Source organism: Myotis nattereri (genome assembly GCF_964212035.1).
Source record: "Myotis nattereri genome assembly, chromosome: 16".
NCBI classification, from domain to species: domain Eukaryota; kingdom Metazoa; phylum Chordata; class Mammalia; order Chiroptera; family Vespertilionidae; genus Myotis; species Myotis nattereri.
In genome coordinates, this window is record NC_138091.1 from 40,267,529 (window position 1) to 40,282,952 (window position 15,424).

At 47.6% G+C, this 15,424-nt stretch overlaps 1 long non-coding RNA gene across 1 annotated transcript; it reads right to left on the reverse strand.

The window, feature by feature from the left end:
- Nucleotides 1–9,821: 9,821 nt before the first annotated feature.
- Nucleotides 9,822–14,436, reverse strand: LOC308531960. The gene is made up of 5 exons (XR_013996944.1): nucleotides 14,210–14,436; nucleotides 13,434–13,525; nucleotides 13,213–13,321; nucleotides 12,497–12,797; nucleotides 9,822–10,346 (listed from the first exon to the last, which is right to left on the reverse strand). It is a non-coding gene; the product is annotated as an uncharacterized lncRNA (long non-coding RNA).
- Between the last annotated feature and the right edge of the window lie 988 nt (nucleotides 14,437–15,424).

Here is a 15,424-nt window from a genome sequence, read left to right on the forward strand (position 1 = left end):
ATGCGGGGCCCACTGGACAGAATCCCTCTGCGGCCCGCTGGTCAGCGCCAGGTCAGCAGCAACGCAAGGAGGGCGGAGCACAGCCAGCCGTGACCCTGTACTTTCACCTTCTGCACAAAGAAGCTATTTTAGGCCTCCGGAAGCTGGCCACGCTTGGTGTGATCAGGGGGAGGGAGAGAGAAAAAGAGAGAGAAGAGAGAGAGAGAGAGAGAGAGAGAGAGAGAGAGAGAGAGAGAGGAGAGTTGGAACTTTTCTGGAAGTTTTCCTGCCTCTTTCTCATCCAGGAATTGTTCATAAACTGTTTTAGCCCATGGTGGCCACCAACTGCATCACAAAGGACAGTCCTGTAAAAACCGCGTCCCTGTCTCTTTTACCCTCAATGGAAGTCTTTGGACCCATCCGAGATGATCTTTTCCACAAGCATTGCCAGGGATAAACACAGGTAAACAGAGCAAAGTCACACCGCGCTCTGCCCCCATACCTCTCCCAGGTGCGTGGGGTTCTTTCCTGTCTCCCTGTGTCTGCTATTTTCTTGTGAAGGATGTTCTTTAAAACTCACCGAGGACATGTTTTTATTGATTTTTAGAGAGAGAGGAAGGGCCAGAGCCATCGCTGCATTTGACCGGGGATCAAATCCACAATCTAGGTATGTGCCCCGATCGAGACTTGAACCCGCAACCCTTTGGTGCACAGGGCGGTGCTGCAACCAACGGAGCCACCCGGCCAGGGCTTGTGAAGGGTGTTCTTATTTTTCAGTAGAAATTTTCGAACAGTGGAGTTTTTGTAAATGACATTATGGGAAAAGGTTTCTTCACACCTCAAAGGCTGGGAGAAGGGGAGGTGCGAAAGCCTCAAGGCACAAGATGTGCGTTCCCTCCCTGCTCTGCCTCCGACTGGAGGTGTGACTTTTTGAGCAGCTCTGCTGAGGTGTAACTGACACCCACTCCGCCGCGCGTACTGTACACCGTGAAACGACACCCATGATCACGACGGGGAGTGTAGCCTGTCCCCCAAGAGCCTCCTGTGCCTTTGTGACCCCCCCTTGCTGGCCCCAGACAGCCACGGACCTGCTTTCTGTCACTATGAATGAGCTGGATGGGTGACTTTGGTCAAGGTGCCTCGTCTCTGATTCTCTAGTTTCCTACTACTAATAAAAAAGTATCAGACTTGACGAATTCAAAAGTCTCCTCCCATTTTACACATCATATGACGTTAGTATTCTAAGCAGAGTGAAAAGCTCAGTCCGCCAACGGCTGGAGGAGTGGGGCTCAGTGCTCCTGACAAAGCGCGGCCCCTCTGGACTGGGACCCCCCACCCCCAACCCCCACAAACACACACACACACACACACACACACACACACACACACACACACGGGATTCCAGGTGACAGACATTCAAAAAAGCATGGCTCAGTGGTGAAGCATCAACCAGGAAGCAAGAGGTCAGGGGCATTTGCCTGTCAGGGCATGTGCCCGGGTTGCGGGCTGATCCCCAGTAGGGGCCATGCAAGAGGCAGCAGATGAATGATGTTCCTCTCTCTATATGCTCCCTTCCTCTCTCTCTAAAAATCAATTTAAAAAAAAAAAACATTTAAAAAAATAAAAGAGCTGAACACTTCCATTGACATACCCCAACCAGTCCTGCCACAAGTGATCAGAGGGGGTGGGGGTAAAGGGCAAGCAGACCCCCCTTGGGGAGAAGCCCCCCCAGGAAAATGGACTACTTGGTGCACCCCACCTGTGCACCCAGAGGCTTGCTGAAGTCTCTTCTTTTGTCAAACATGCTTGAAGGATGGTTACACTGAGTGCACTCCAGCTGAGGGCCCTGTACCATCGCTCAGATGCTCCCACTGCCTCGTGGGGTGGTTCAGGCCCCTCCTCCCTCTTCCAGAGCCATCACCGCATTTGCGAGGGGCCCAGAGGGCAGCAGAGAGCGAGTGTCTTTCTTCAGGGATTTTCCAAAGTTCTGGCCCTTCTGCCTTTTCCTTTGGTTTTCCCAGGAATGGCCACGTCTGGAAGAATACCGGAAGATGGCCCATACAGGAGGTGCAAAGAAAATAAGAACATTAACCCCTGCAAGAATTTCTTTACACATCCGTAACTTCCACTCTACTTAGATCAGTGGTTCTCAACTTTCTGGCCCTTTAAATACAGTTCCCCATGTTGTGACCCAACCATAAAATTATTTTCGTTGCTACTTCATAACTGTAATGTTGCTACTGTTATGAATCATCATGTAAATATCTGATATGCAGGATGGTCTTAGGCGACCCCTGTGAAAGGGTCGTTCGACCGCCAAAGGGGTCGTGACCCACAGGTTGAGAACTGCTGATTTAGATGCTGTATTTGAAGATCTGCTCTGCCCATACTCATTTCTCTTTGCTCCATGTGTGGATCTAGTATCTTTCTCTCTCTTCTCTCTCTTTGATAGATAGATAGATAGATAGATAGATAGATAGATAGATAGATATCTGGTTATATCCCCTGAACCTCGGAAAAGCTAGTTCTGCCCCTTCCTTGCTCTCTTTATCTTCGGTAGACATCCCTTCTGAGTTCAAAATTCAAGCCACTTTACAGACACCAAATTTAGTGTTTTGTAAAAAGTCCACACCTTTAGGGTCGGAAGGAATAGGGAGTGACTGCTAATGAGTGTGGAATTTCTTCTTGGAGTAAGGAAAATGTTCTGAAATTAGATAGTGGTTGTGGTGCTCAACCTTGTGAATATACTAAAACCACTGAATTGTACACAATAAAAGGGTGAACATTATGATATGTGAATATCTCTCTAGTTTTCTGAGTGCAAATTCAGAGGTTTAATCTTCCCAAGATATTGCTATTATAAACCCCTCCCTTTCCCCAAAATCTTCAGTGGCTCCCAGCTTCTCTAAGGCAACAGGCATTTCTCCTGCCAACCCCCCAGCGAAGAGGTGGCTTCTCAGGCAGAAAAAGGAAGCGGTCATTCAGAACGTCCCCTTCGGTGCCAGTCTGTTGCTGGAACTCACCTGCTCACGGTATGAGAGCAAGTCCAGGACTGGGAAGAAACGGACGGAGTGTGTAATCCTCAGGAATCCAGCCATGTTTTGGCAGGAACATGGTTCTAGCTTCCTGTGGTTCTTTTTCCTGTTGTTTATCCTCTAGGACCTATTACATGTTCATTCATTGTTCCAACTTTCTCTGCTCTGTGTTTGGAAGCACTGAGTGTTGTCCAACAAGCCTTGACTGAGCGCCATTTCCGGGGTGGGAACTGTATTCAGCTCCCACGGGTATAAAGGTAAATAAGACCTGGCCTCCTTCAGGGATGTTCGCAACTGGTCTCGGCCTATTAATAACCCATGTTGTAGCTGGGCCAGCCTTTGGATCTTATGATCGCAAGATGCCCTTCAGCAATAACCATCAGGAAACTGAAAAGATACAGGTTAATTACTTGCAGGAAATTCCACAGCGCAATGAGCTACACAGCAAAGTTTACAAGGAGGGGGTGGGGGAGAGAAGGAGAGAGAAAGAAAGATAGAAAGGGCCTGGGGTTCTGTTTTTATTGGGGTTGACAGTGGGGGGCCGAGGGTTTCTCCTGGCTCACTCTTTATTGGTGACTTTATTTATTTTTAATTTATTTTGTTGTTGTTGACAGTATTACAAATGTCTCCTATTTCCCTCCTACCACCCAGCCCCCACCCCACCCCAGGCCTTCCACCCCACTATTGTCTGTGTCCATGGGCTATGCATATACTGTGTTCATGTAAGTTCTTTGGTTAATCTTTTCCCATTCCCCACCCCATCCCCCACCCCACCCCCCACCCCCGCTTCCCCTCTGAGACCTGTCAGTCTGTTCCAGGCATCCATGCCTCTGGACCTATTTTGTTCATCAGTTTATTTTGTTCATTAGTGACTTTAAAACATAAGAGCCGGAATTTAAAGCACAGGAAGAGAAAAACAAACAAGTAGCCCAATTGGTCAGCTATTGAAATCAGCCAAGATCTTCCAAACAAAGGAGCCTCAGTTTGGAGGCGGCCTGGCTCCTCATCCAGGGTCACGTGGCTGACAAAGTGTTTACTGGGACAGCTGTCTTTGAAGTGGACTCCTTGGCAATCAAAGCTTAAATCAGGCAGTTGCATTATAAAAAGAAGTGGGGTTGGATGGGGGGGGCGGGGGGGGGGCGCGGCAGGGCTTACACTACAAGGGCATTCCCAGTAGGGAAGAAAAATATAAAATATAATTCTGGGAGTAATGCAAGGCGATGATACTGGAGTATGTGGAAGGCAAAAAAAAAAAAAAAAGTGAAGAAAGGAAAGGTGGTAAGAGCCTGTTCAGAGGCACGGAGGCAGGAAATAATGATAATACACACCTACCAGGAGGTGTTAGGATACCTGCTCCGTTCATTTAGTTCTCGCTATAACCCTATGAGGAAGATGTCTATTATTAATATACCCATTCAACAAATGCGTAAATTGAGACTCAGAGCAGATAAGTAGCAAGTGGAAGTTCATGCACTTAGGATGCAGCAGAGCCAGGATTGGGACCAGGCAGACTCAGACATCATACCTTCCTCCAAGCCATACCGGGATATATATATATATATATATATATACCCTCACCTGAGGATATTTTTCCATTGCTTTTATTTATTTATTTTTAATATATTTTTATTCATTTCAGAGAGGAAGGGAGAGGGAGAGAGATAGAAACATCAATGATGAGAATCATTGATCAGCTGCCTCCTGCACACCCTCCTCCTCCTCCTCCTCCTCCTCCTCCTCCTCGCGCTCCCCCCCCCCCCCCACCGCCTCCCACTCAGGGACCCGGGTATCCAGCCTGCAACCCAGGCATGTGCCCTGACGGGGAATGGAACCCTGAACTCCTGGTTCATAGGTCCATGCTCAACCACTGAGCCACGCCCAGCCCGGCACCCATTGCTTTTAGATAGAGTGGAAGGGAGGTGGATGGAGAGAGAGAGGGAGAGAAACATTGATGTGAGAGAGACACATCCACTGGTTGCTACCCCTACTGGGCTGGGGATCGAGCCTGCAACTAAGGTATGTGCCCTTGACGGAGAATCAAACCCGAGACCCTTTGGTGCCGGGGCCAACTCTCTAACCACTGAGCAAACTGGCCAGGGCTATGCTGAAATGTTCTGATGGGCCAGGCCTGAGTCAAGTATTCACCTCCAAAGTGAATTGAGAGCTAGCTGGCTTCCTACCAAAAAAAAAAAAAAAAAAAAAAAAAAAATCAGGGTTAAAATTAAATAAAAAACCTGGAAGTTGGACAAGCAAAATCAGCAGTTGTCCACTGTAGAAGCACTTCAGAAATGTAGCTTGTCCTTTCTTTTGGATTGTCTGCTGGGATACGTTTTCCACAGATGGTCTCTCATGGGTCAGAGCCCAAACATAGTCGATGGTTTTTGAACTAATGTCCAGTCGTTTTTCAACGGGATTTCATAGTTACATTGTTTGCCCAGAATGAACTAATTTTGCCACACCCTTATGTGTGTTGGAGGCCATTACGTTTTTTAAACCTAGACCATTCTAATTTTACTAGGTTCTGTATTTATATTTGCATAATTTTCTTTCTCTTTTTAGAGTAGAAAATTCAAATAAGAGAGTATTTAAAAGCTGGTTAACTTGAACCTGGGGATCAACAGAGAAGCCACTTGGGGCCTGGCGGGTGAGGGGAGGCCAGGTGCGCCATTCATCACTGCAGAGTTGTGTCTCAAGACACAAGGGCAGCAGGACGGCCCCAGCCTGGGGTTCAAGTTCAAAAGGTACTTCAAATGTAAAACTTTTTAAAAAACGGAGTCACTTTAGCAGCGTTATTGCATGAAAGTTAGACCTCATGTCAATAAAAAGGAGTGCATGTGCGCAAGCCAAAAACTGCTGAGGAGTTTTGGGGTGCCCTATCGCGTTCCTGCACCTCCGTTTTTTAAAATCTCCATACGAGCAATTGCCGACTCTGCCAGTAGCGCCGCCGGGGTGCACTCGGTACGAAAGCGTGAGCTAGAGTCCCGAAGGCCTGTGTCCGCGCTCCACCGCGCAGGCGCAGGGCCCCTCCCACCAGCCACTGCGCCGCGCCAGGGCTAGAGCATAGAGGTGCGGATCCCTCCACACGCCTAGAGAGGAAACGCAGGTTCCCTGGGGGCCGACTTCCGGCGGCGGCCCACTTCCGGCCCCGCCCCGCCCGCCCAGCCCGCGGAGTTCACAGGTATCCAGAGGCGTCAGGCTGGCTTCCTTCTACAACCTGTTCCTGGCCAGCGCGGGGGGGGTGGGCGGTGGGGCGTGGACCGCAGAAGTCGAGCTTGGAGCCCTGCGAGGCGCCTGCTCCGCGGACCCACGTGCGGCGGCTTTGAGGGGCGGGAAGGGAGGAATCATGGAGCTGCCACTTTGCAGCCCAAGTGATGCCTCGGGGTCGGCCCCTCGAATACCCCGCGCCGCGGACGTATTCCTTATAACCACTCGAGGCCATCTGGCTCGTAGAAAATAATGGTGATGCTCCAATATCAAAACAGGTGATTTTAGGGCATGTTTCGAGTGTCTGAGAGAACGACCCATTTGCCCATTTTTAAAAATCAGGTAACTAAAAAAAAATGCATGTTAGTATTGAATTGTGGCCAGATAGGGGAGAGAGGAGTTAAGTTAAACGATGAGGAACTGTGGCCCTGGAAGAAGAATGGGGCACATGGGGAACACGCAGAGTGCCATTTGGAAGGATGGAGGTACTGGGGTGCTGGGGGTCGGAATGTACCCAGGAGAAATGGGACTCGCGCGCTTTTAGATTATTTGCAGAATGTGTACTGGGCTGGGTTCTTTTCCAGGGTAGCCACTGGCCATAGGCGCCAACTGCCTGAACTTCCTGAACTGGAGTTTCCTCAACATTGAAGTGAGGGGACCCGTCCTGGCCGCGTTGGCTTAGCGGGTAGAGAGAGAGCCTCGGCCTGCGGACAGAAGGGTCCCAGGTTCGATTCCGGGTCAGGGCACATGCGCGGGTTGTGGGCTCGATCCCCAGTGTGGAGCGTGCAGGAGGCAGCTGATCAATGATTCTCTGGCATCATTGATGTTTCTATCTCCCTCTCCCTTCCTCTCTGAAATCAATGAATATATATATTGAAAAAAAGAAGAAATGAGGATACCCGCCATCCTGACCCACCCTGTGTGGTTGTGCAGTGGGATGTGTCCTTTCACAAATCGAATTTACTCTCTCGGACACTATTTTAAAGATTGTGTTGGGGGAATATTTCATTTAAAGAAGCTTTTCCCATCATGTGTTCCTGAAGGGGAAATAAACGGTGGACAAATGAGTTTGGGATTTGAACTCCGGTCTCTGAGCACAGTGAATAATCGATTATGGATCTGTTCTGGGGAGCCCTGCAGTAGTGGAACTCTTCTGACTCTGATTGGCCTGGTGTTTCTCAAGTGTTGTGACTGGGGAAACTTGAGTAACGCCCTATTAATGTCTCTCTCCGAGGGGTATTTCCCAAAACCTATTTTGGGAAATGCTGACATAAAGAAATCCCTTACCTGGGTGGGCTCAGATCTGCTCAGAAGGCACTCTCACTTCTCAAAAGACATTTCAGAACTCCTCTTTAAAAGTCATCTGATTGGATTTCACTAAGGGTAGTTTCCATTTTACAAACATTGCAGAAAGTGGTCTGTAATTAATGAAGTACTACAAGTCCTATAGCAGTTGGAAAAGGAAGTGAACCCTTCTTGTTCCTCCTACATGCATCATGCACAGTGTGTGATGTCTCAATATCATTGAGCAAATATTACCAACATATAATTACTAACACAATGGAAGTAATTATTTTAAAAATATATATACATATATATAAATTGTTCCAAGTGGTAATTCTACAATTCAGGGTTTCTTAAACAGACTTCTTAGGAAATTTGTTCATGGATTCCTAGAAGAGCCCAATTTAGTAAGATACAATTAGCATTTTCTCCTATAAAGAGAATGTCATTTAAAACCACTTAAGTGTGTCCAGCTGGCGTGGCTCAGTGGTTGAGCATCAATCTGTGAACCAGGAGGTGGCTGTTTAATTCCTAGTCAGGGCACACCTGGGTTGTGGGCTCGATCCCCAGTGTGGGGGGTGCAGGAGGCAACTGATCAATGATTCTCTCTCATCATTGATGTTTCTATCTCTCCCTTTCCCTTCCTCCCAGAAATGTATATATACACATATACATTTAAGTGTGTTGTATGTATACATTAAGGGACATTGATGGGAAACTTGCCCTAACAGTTTAGAATAAAATTTAATACAAGCATCATCTTGAACTTCATTCAAAATCAAAGTAACAAGAAAAGCTCTTAATGAGGTAGTTTCACATGTCTGGCACAAGTGTCTGTCAAAGAGAGCTTCTTAGTATGTTAGAAACTTGCTGTCTGGCCATGCCAGCGGCCCCGGCGGATCTTTCTCTCGCTGTTCCTCCCGACCCCTCCACCCATCCTCCCTCCCCCTGCCTTCGGGCCAGGTAAAAAAAAAAAAAAAAAAAAAAAAAGAAACTTGCAATTTCAAGCAAGACCTGCCTAAGGACAACAGTAACAATACGCTGGAGTGTCCTGTTCCAGTGCCTGGTCTTCCATTCCGTAGGGCCAGAGACCTAATGGCATTAGCTCACAGAGATAAGCAGGCTTCAGAGGACATAATGAGTTTGCTAACCAAACTCAAAAGGGACTGATGTATAAAACTCACATGTGAGCTCATTCCTTTCTAGTGAAAAATATAAAAATATAATTACCAGTGTTGGATAATTGTATTTGCCAACAGTGTGTTCCTTCTTGAAGGAAAGTTACATGGGAGTCCAGATTCTTACACTACAGTGTAGATTACAGCCGTGGGCAAACTACGGCCCGTTGGAAATGAATAAAACTAAAAAAAAAAAAAAAAGACCGTACCCTTTTATGTAATGATGTTTACTTTGAATTTATATTAGTTCACACAAACACTCCATCCATGCTTTTGTTCTGGCCCTCCGGTCCAGTTTAAGAACCCATTGTGGCCCTCGAGTCAAAAAGTTTGCCCACCCCTGGTATAGAATCAAAGCAATGAAAATGATGTCCCCGTTTAATGGCATCAGGTGTCTTCACTCTACAGACACACCTGTCAGATGGGCCAGACATCATTTCCATGGGTGAAAAGTACTCTCTTCCGTGGTGCTAGGGGCAAAATAAGTCATTTTGCCTTCATCCCTTTCAGAGATGCTCTCCCGCCCCCGCCCCCCTCTCTTTTTAAAAAATTTTTCTTCTTAGTGAGAGTGGAAGGGAGTGAGAAGACAGACAGAAACATCGATGTGAGAGAGGGACGTCGATTGGTTGCCTCCTGTATGCACCCTAACCAGGGCAGGGGATCAAGCCTGCAACCTTGGTAGGTGCCCTTGACCGGAATCAAACCTGGGACCCTTCAGTCCAAGGGCTGACACTCTATCCACTGAGCCAAATTGGCTAGGGCTCCTCATATTCTTTCTCAAGCTGGACTACAATGCTTGAGACATGGTTTAAGCTTTTCAGTGTACAGTCCTTATCCAGGTCTACCTCCCTGAAGTTGCACCCAAGTCACCCAGTTTGGATTTGGGGTCTTCACAAAATCCCTTGGGTCCTTTCTATTGACGACTGATTTAATTCTATATAAGTTTAAGTGTCTGTTGCCCACCCTTATTGGTTCGAAACCTTAGAAGCTTCCTGGGTGAAATCTGAAAGTGTTCCCATACAGCGAAGGCAAGGAGAGGGAAGAAAATGGCAGTCCACTCCAGTTTGCAGGCGGTGTTACCACCCTAAAGGGTTTGCTTGCCTGCATGCATCCAAGCCCACTTAAATACCAACAGGAGTTTGTAGCCAAGAAAATGAAGGTTTATTTTATTATTCTTTTCAATCCTCACCTGAGGATATTTTTTCCATTGCTTTATAGAGAGAGGGGAGAGAGAGAAAAATATCGACGTGAAAGAGACACATCAATTGGCTGCCTCCTAAACGAGTCCTGACCAGGGGCCAGGGATCAAACCTGCAGCCCACTTATGTGCCCTTCAGTGGGAATCAACCCTCAACCCTTCGGTGCCAACTCTCTAACCACTGAGCACACCAGCCAGGGCAAAGTTTAATTTTTAAGGAAATGGCACCACACCCAGAGTCACAGGTGAGAGGGAAGAAAATGGCTCTCTGATGGCTTCCAGGGGGTGGGTTACATAGAGGGAGAATCATTAATCATGGTGACTAAGGGGGTTAGGGTCATGATCTCCACTGATTGTGCTGGTGCCAGGGTAGGGGACAGGTGATCGTTGCTTCTGGTCCTGATTTCGCTTCAGCTAGTTTCACAGGGATGTGGTCGGTGGAGTTGGTTCACTTTTCCGAGTCTGGAGCTGAAACACAACGGAGGCCTAGATGTTATCTTTGACTAAAACTGTCTCTGTGGTCAGTAGGCCTGAGGCTTTGTTCCTGGAATTGCTGAATGCTGACCAGCAACCAGGGCCTCATTATCCTGAGGGCTTAAAGATAAAGGGTGTGGACGTGCAAGGGAGAAGAAGGCAGGTAAGCCAGCGTGCTGGACTAGGCCAGTTTGTTTCATTTTTTAACTAATTTTATTTATCTTAATTTTTATTGAGTTTATTGGGGTGACATCTATAAGAATAAAAGGGTAATATGCTAATTAGACTGAACAGCCAAATGACCTTCCGGATGAAGCCGGGGCTGCAAGGACCGAGCCCCTTGCGCGAATTTCGTGCATCGGCCTCTAGTTAGTTAATAAAATTATATAGGTTTCAAGAGTCCAATTCTGTAATCATCTGTATATTGCATTGTGTTCACGACCCAAAGTCAAGTCTCCTTTCATCACCATTTATCCCCCTTTTACCCTCTTCTACCTCCCCTACCCCCTTTTCCTCTGGTAATCAACATACTGTTGTCTGTGTGTATGAGGGTTATTGTTTTTTCTTAATCCCTTCACCCTTTTCACCCAACCCCCCCTCCTTCTGACAACTGTCAGCCTGTTCTCTGTATCTATGACTCTGTTTTTGTTTTGTTCACTAGATTCCACATATAAGTGAATCCTATGGTATCTGTCTTTCTCTGACTGGCTTATTTCACTTAGCATAATATTCTTCAGGTCCATCCATACTGTTGTCTAGGTAAGATTTCATTCTTTTTTACGGCCGAGTAGTATTTCATTGTATAAATGTACCATACATTTTTTTTATCCACTCATCTACTGATGGGCACTTGGCTGCTTCTAGATCTTAGCTATACTATATAATAAAAGGCTAATATGCAAATTGTCCCCTCCACGGGGAGTTCGACCAGGAGTTCAACCAGCAGGTGGGGGATCAGGGTGGGCCAGCTGGATCTTGCCTGTGCACGAATTCATGCACCGGGCCTCTAGTTGTAAATAATGCTGCAGTGAACAGAGGGGTGCATCTGTTCTTTTGAATTGATGTTTCAGGTTTCTTTGGATATATTATCAAAGCGGAATTGCTGGGTCATAAGGCAATTACATTTTTAATTTTTTAAAGTAACTGCATACTGCTTTCCACAGTGGCTGCACCAGTCTGCATTCCCACCAACAGTGAACAAGGGTTCCCTTTTCTCCACATCCCGACCAACACTTGTTATTTGTTGATTTATTGATGGTAGCCATTCTGACAGATGTGAGGTGACATCTCACTGTGGTTTTAATTTTCATTTCTCTGATGAGTAGTGACCTCGAGCATCTTTTTACATGTCTATTGGCCATCTGTATGTCCTATTTCTTTCTTTTTCTAAAATATATTTTTATTGATTTCAGAGAGGAAGGGAGGGGGAGAAATAGAAACATCAATGATGAGAGAGAATCATCAATCAGCTGTCTCCTGCACGCTCCACACAGGGGATCAAGCCCGAAACCCAGGCATGTGTCCTAACTGGGAATCGAATTGTGGCCTCCTAGTTCATAGGTCGATGCTCAACCATTGAGCAATCCAGGCTAGGTGAGCTGTATGATTTATAAATTTTGGACATTAACCCCTTACCAGATATATTATTGGCAAATATGTTCTCCCATTCATTGGGTTGTCTTTTCATTTTATTAATGTTTCCTTTTGTGCAAAGACTTTTTAGTTTGATGTAGTTCCATTTGTTTATTTTTTTCTTTTGTTTCCCTTGCTCTAGGGGATATAGCCAAAAAAAATATTGCTATGAGAAATGTCCAAGATTTTACTGCCTATGTTTTCTTCTATGATTTTTATGGTTTAATACATTTAAGTCTTACATTTAAGTCTTTAATCCATTTTGAGTTTATTCTTGTGTATGTATAGCATAAGAAGGTGGTCTCAATTCATTTTTCTGTGCATATCTGTCCAGTTTTCCTAACACCATTTATTGTATAGACTGTCTTTACCCCATTGTATGTTCTTGCCTGGATGAGGCTAGTTTGAATCAAAAAGGGGGAAAGGAGAAAAGGTCATATTAAAGAAGTAATGTTTCTGCATGGCTCTAGTGGCAGGGCTAATAAGCCAAGGAGCTTACAAACGAGACTTACCTTGGGCCTCTGCCCAGTGCGACACCAGATAGGCCCATCAGCCGCACTGCCCTGCCTCTGATTTCTGTTGCAAGGCCTGGTGACTGGCACCCCACTGGGGAGGGGTTCTGGGCTTGTTTAAGATGTGGTGGAAAGAGATGGCGCATCCACAGTCCAGGAGCTTTGCCGGAGGGAGCCAGCTGATGACACACCGTGGGGCCAAGAGCATGACTAGGTAGCCTGCCACATGCGGCCTCAGCATCCACAGGCTCTGTTCCAGTTCCTGCCTGTCATCTCCTCTGTCCTTCCTGGCAGCCCTGACCTGTAGGGGGAAGAAGGAGAGGGGGAGAGAAAGATCCTCCAGCTCTCAAGAATGCTTTCCTCTTCTCCTTAGGGAGCGAGTTGGGCTTCGGCAAGGCCTACAAAGAGTAGGGATCTTAACGAGGCTTAGGCGGATTTAGAATTGCTTGTGTCATTTATACATTCCTCCATTTAACAAACATTTATTGAGCTCCTACTATGTGTCAGACATTCATAGACGCTGGGATAGCAAAGACATTTAAGACAAGTGGCTTCCAGCCAAGTAGTAGGAGACAGCCACATACACCAACGCAATGGCACATCAGAGGTGCCACGACAGACAGCTGGAGGGTAGTGGAAGCGTCTAAGTGCAGGCATTTACTGTCTCCTGGGCAGGACATCACAGAGGGATTCTGGAAGATTTGGTGGTGGTTTACCTGCATCTTGAAGAATGTAAGGAGGTTCTTGAGGCAGATGGCAGAGGAGACGGCCAATCAATGTTTCTCTCTCATCGATGTCTCAGTGTTTCTATCTCTCTCCCTCTCTCTAAAATCAATAAAAAAACGTATTTTTTTTTTTAAAAAAGAAGACACCCCAACTAGTCCTCTGGCTCACATCAGAGTAGTCTGTTGAACTTGAATCTGTCTACATCACTCACCTGCTCCAAATTCCTGAATGGCTTCCTTTGGGGAACATTGGACCACCTTTGAAAGGCATAGGAGATCTTCATGATCCACCTTTGTTCAGCACCTGCGAACAGCTTGCTTCGAACACACCAGACTGGCACACACCTCTGCTCTGGCACACCCTCTGCCCCCACTGCGGGGCCTTCCTTCCTGCCCGTTCTCCACAGAAGCCCCAGCATCCTTCAGTCTCAGCTTGGAGGTTCTCTCCCCCTACTCCTCACATGGAATCAGTCCTAGAAGCTCCCTCCCACTGCGCTCTGTACTTTATGTTTCTCCCATTGTAGTGAGACCAGCGTCACTGTATCACAACATTCCAGGGTTGCTCCTTCTCTGCTTCCTTACCCGTAAAATGGGATCATAACCTCTTAGTGTGGGTGGGAGGATTGATCCTGACAAGTGGCAGCAGCGGTTTGGAAAAGTGAGTCAGAGAAAGGAGGGCGGCCCAGGGTGCATTCTGTGGGCCACCGAGTCCTAGGCAACAGGCGCCTCTGGAGAAACAGCCGCCCCAGAGGAGAGGGAGCTCCCGGAACAGGCTCTCCACCTCCAGTATTCTGGCCAGGCAGTGCCGATGCTTCAAGACCTACAGGCAGCGTAGAAACCTAGGCAGATACTGTTGTCATTACACTACATATCTGTCATCCAAGACCACAAGGGATGCTCTTCCCGCTCTGCCTCCAGCATCTCCGCGGACACTTCTCAGAGTTGGGTCCCGGCGCACCCCCCAGGCCCAGGTGGCAGACCAGCTTACCTTCTGGAGAAATGCCATCCTCGGCCTGTACTGCTGGCCTTGGTGCCGGATTGTCATCCTGGACCCTGGATGAATTCAGAACCAGAACACCACAGGGAGAGAAGAGGAGAGGCCCGCAAGTGAAAAGGGCCAGCGTGCCTCGCACGCCCTTAACTCCAAGGGGTGTTTGGGGGACCCGGAGGGCGTGGGCAGGGGCGTCCCTTTACTAGCGCTGGGCTCCTGCCCCTGGGAAAGTAGCTGGATCCGCGCCAGCCAATCAGCGAGCCGCGCCGCGAGCTTGTCAGCATGTGCGGTGCTTGCGCCCACCTTCCGCCAGGGGGCGGTGTGTGGCTCCGCTGTGACGCGGCAGAGCCTCAGGTGAGACCCGCCGGTGGGAGGATCTGTTGCAGAGAGCGAGCCTCGGCCCACAGCACTAAAGCCTGGACAAGTGCAAATAGTTCATACGGGCTTTGGGGCCCTGGCTGACCTGCCACCAGGTCACCGGATGGCCGTTAGCACGTTACTTAAGCATCACAAGCAGGTCAGTTTCCTCATCTAACCAGAGAAAAGCAAGTGAGTGGGTGGGAAATGGCACCTGCCTGTCCGGTGGTGAGGACGGAATGAATAACCGAGTCAATTGGCAGCGGAGCGTAGTTGGCTGAGATGAATGCTCACCTGCCCGATGGGCTGACTCTGAACGCTGGATTTGCCACTTAGCTGTTGGATCTCAGTGGAGATAGGAAAACTCTGTGGCCTTCATTTTCCCATTTGATCAGTGAGGATACTGCACCCTCTTCCTGTGTGTTTTGATTGGGGTTGGGTGTTTTTTTGGGGGGAGGGAAGAGGGGTGGTTTTGGTTTTGAGATTACTGAGCTAATGCTTGTAAAAGCACTTGTAACCGGGACAGACATGTGCTGAATGTTGGATAAACCATAGCTTCTCTTATGTCTTTTGAGACTCTAAGGATCACCATGCCTGGTTGCTCTGTTATAGACATCATCGGAGTGATCTGTCATGTCATGTCCGAATAATAAGAGAACTGTTGGAGTAGTAAGTGGAGCTGAGAATACAGGCTCTGCATGCAAGCGGATTACTTGGCGTCAGATCCCAACTCCTACTTACTAACTAGCTGTGTGTTTTGGGGCAAGTTACTTACCCTCTCTGTGCTTCTGTTTCTGTAAAGTGGGGATGATACAATGATTGCCTACCTCATAGAGTTGTTAAGGGGAGATGGAG